The sequence below is a fragment of the Chiloscyllium punctatum genome, chromosome 5 (genome assembly GCF_047496795.1).
Source record: "Chiloscyllium punctatum isolate Juve2018m chromosome 5, sChiPun1.3, whole genome shotgun sequence".
Lineage (NCBI taxonomy): Eukaryota > Metazoa > Chordata > Chondrichthyes > Orectolobiformes > Hemiscylliidae > Chiloscyllium > Chiloscyllium punctatum.
This window is the reverse complement of record NC_092743.1, coordinates 80,634,221-80,638,215: the sequence shown is the minus strand read 5'-3', so window position 1 is coordinate 80,638,215 and position 3,995 is coordinate 80,634,221.

Sequence of the window (3,995 nt, the reverse complement as noted above, 5' to 3'; positions counted from 1 at the left end):
TGAAAGGTATCTATTCAATTTATTTTTATTCAGGCAGACCTCCATTTATTACTCATCCCCAGTTACCCCAGAAGAGGTGGTGATGAATTGTCTTCTTGAACCATGCTGTCTATGTGCTGTGCATAGACCTACAATGCCATTAGGCAAGGGAGTTGCAGGATCTTGACCCAAAATACTGAAAGAATGCTACATATTTCAAAGTCAGGATGGTGAGTTGCTTGGAGGAAAACTTGCATATGGTGGTGTTCTCATACATATATGTGAACCTTAACCTTCTAGGTCGAGGTAGTCATGGGTTTGGAAGGTGCTAAGATTTTCTGCAGTGCTTCTTGTAGATAGTGCACAATGTTGCTACTGAGCATTGGTGGTGGAGGGAGTGGATGTGGTACCAATCAACAGGGCCACTTTACCTTGGATAGTGTCTTACTCAATTTTCTTTGAGCTGCACTCATCCAAGAAAGCAGAGAGTATTCCATCACATCTCTCACTTGAGCCTTGTAGATGGTAAACAGGCTTTGGAAATCCAGGACGTAAGTTACTTTTTGCAATAGTCCTAGCCTCTGATCTACTTCATAGTCACTGTATTGTCCAAACCTCTGCCATTTCCAATTTCCCTATTATTATTTCCCAAGCCACATTCCCTAAGGTGCCTATATTTACTTTCACTTTTTTTTTTCCATATTTAAAAGAAGCTCTTGCTGTTTATCTTGACATTATTTGCAAGTTTACCCTCAAAGTTTATTTTCTCCCCCATTTTTGGTCACCTTTTATGGATTTTTAAAATTTTCACAAACCTGTAGCTGTTTACTAATCTTTGTCTAACTGTGTGGTTTTTCCTCTCAATTTAATGTTATCCTTAACGTCACTGGTTAAGCACATGGAAGATTCTGGAATAGTGTAGGGGGACGAGCTGAGAAGGCCCTGTTCTGTGCTGTATTGTTCTACGTTCTAGCCATAGTCAACTTACCCCTTCCTCAAATCTTTCTTCCACGTTGGAATATATCTTTGCTGTGAGTCGTTTTCTATATGTCTGCCATTGTTCCTCAAATTGACCCCACCGCTGAACGCCTTTCCCAGTCCACACCAGCCAGTTCTGCCCTTGCTCCTTTGTAATTGCCCTTAGTTAAGCTTAGTACAGATGTTTCAGACCCAAGTTTCCTCCCTTTCAACCTGGATGCTAAATTCTATCATGGTAGAGTCACCTTTTCTGACAGAATCTTTTATGCTAACATTAATTATTAAATCATTACATGTCGCCTGAACCAAAATAATCAAATCCCTGGTTTGATCTACAAAATATTATTCTAAGAAACTGTCCTGAATGCATCCTATACAATAAAAAGGGAAATAAAACACTAGTAGGAGTGATCTACAGCCCTTGATCCTCTTCACCAACAATAGCTATGTTTAGGACAGAGTACAAATTAGGAGATGATGAGGGCATATAATAAAAATGGTACATTAATCAGGAATCACTTTAACCTTCATGCATGGTAAAGGTGGCCATAAGGAGAAACCCATAGTATGTATTCAGGACAGCTTCCTAGAACAATGTGTCACAGATCCAACTATGAATTTCCCTTTCTGTTCTATCTCCAACTACTTGAATTCTGGCTTCCAAACCAAAAGTTTTTCTTGCTATTGTATTTATTCATCTCATACCAACAATACTACCTTTCCGAACTACATGTCCTTTCAAAAACGTCTCATACTTTGAATATTTAGTTCTCAGCTTTGTCTCTCTGTAACATTGTAATGGCAATAACATCATACCCATTAACCTATATTTTTATTTTTAATGCATTTATTTTGTTCCGAACACTCTGCACATCCAAGAGCCATCAATTTAGCCATTTCACAGCTTTTGCCTTTTGAACTTTATTCTGTGATTATTCCGTCCCTTCTTATCCCACCCTGCGTATCGTTGTCCACATAGTCATCCTATAATGCTGTCAATATTCACTTGCTTTGTAAGCCTACATTTGCTTCTCACCTCGTTCTCAACTAATTCTCTTGCTATTTTTGTTGAAAGCCTGAATATGGCAGACATATTTAACTCACGATCTTGGTAATTGTTAACATAGAATCATATAGTACAGAAAAGGTCCTTCAGTCCATCTAGTCTGCCCTAACAAAAAAAGACTCAGAATCCACTTTTGTTTTGTGTTCTGACCTGTGGAGGTGTGGTACAAGAGCCTCTGTTATTACAACATGGTTAATATTTTGCATCCAATATGACTCTTCTAAACTAAAAGCAAGTTCAAATGAAATGTTTTATGTTGTTAAAATAGTTAGTGGGAGCAAATGGGAAAAAAAGGAATATCAGGAAGAGTTAGAGGCAAGGGTGTTTAGAGATCAAAAGATGCCACAGACAAAGAAAAAGCTAAAAGGAGTGGTAATGGTTGTAGGGAAGCATGTATCTGGAGATGTTAATAATAGAACACAACAGTAAGACACTGGAGATAAAGAGTGAACAAAATGGAGAATAGATTTCATGAAACTGAAGTTGTTAAATCTGGTAATGTAAGTTTCCAATCACTTGAGAAATTTAGCAGCCAAGTCATGACTTTGACAGGTTACAAGTTTGAAAGAAAATATCAGAATATGTTGAAAAATGCTTTGAATCTTTCTGCTACATTCATTTACACTGGAAATCTGACCCAGATTTTCCTCTTTTGACACACAAAGTTGACACTACGCAACCGTTAGCAGTGTAACAAGGCAGCTGATCCAAGATTGCCCAATTTCAAGGATCTGCTAATCCGGAATAGCCTAGATAAAAGTTCAGTTTATCAGACACAATTGCTCAATGCGATTTGAGGTGTTATGTCTACTTTCTGTCCATAGATGTTGCCAGACTTGCTGAGTGTCTCCAGTAATTTCTGGTTTTGCTTCACATTCTTTGTTTTATTATATTGATACTAGGCTGGTGATGATCATCACTGGCTAATGATTCAACACAACGGGAATCGAGTCAGAGTTAGATGAGTTGCGATTTCACTGGATTGCCACTTGGTGATTTGTACGGTATTGAAAATGCTATTCACAAACTCATCATTGCAGAGATGATGAGGGGTTCAATTAATTGCTGTGCTTCAATGGAAGAACTTTATTTTGTTAAATTAACCTATTTCAAATAGAATTGCGAATGTGTAATGAGACTAAGACAATCATGAAGACTTTTTGTACCTAGAATAGAAACTCTTGATTTAGTGGTAATTGTCATGGTCAGCTGGGCTTGCTTAGAGTTAGAAGTGTCAGTCTATATCTAATGCACCCTGTAGCAGCACAGCCCTGTCGAATAAAAACAACTCATCTCTCCACTATCAGCTCACAGAAAATCAGTTCTGGCACACCACCAAAAATATTGCTTCTGGTTCAAAGGAAAAGTGGGAATGCCCCCAGTGATGAAATGGAGGCCCTGAATTTATTTATCAGTCTTTCAACTCAAACCAAGTCACCATTGTCGTACCAGACCATCAGGATGCTCTCTCATTCAGCAAGAGCACGTGTGAGTGAGAGTGTGAGGGCATGCGCACGAGAGCGAGAATGCGAGGGAATGAGCGCGCACGCACGGGGGGGGGGGGGGGGGGGGGGGGGGGGGTGGGGGGGGGGGAAAGAGTGCGCGCGCACGACGGGGGGGGGGAGAGAGAGTGCACGCGCACGACGGGGAGAGAGTGCACGCGCACGACGGAAGAGAGTGCACGCGCACGACGGGAAGAGAGAGCGAGAGAGTGCGCGCACGAGAGAGAGAGAGAGAGAGAAGAGAGAGAGAGAGGGCGCGCGCACCACGAGAGAGAGAGAGAGAGAGAGGGGGGGCGCGCGCACGAGAGAGAGAGAGAGAGAGAGGGGGCACGCGCACGAGAGAGAGAGAGAGGGGGGACGCGCGCACGAGAGAGAGAGAGAGAGAGGGGGCCGCGCGCACGAGAGAGAGAGAGAGAGGGGGGGGGCGCGCCGCACGAGAGAGAGAGAGAGAGAGGGGGGGCGCGCGCACG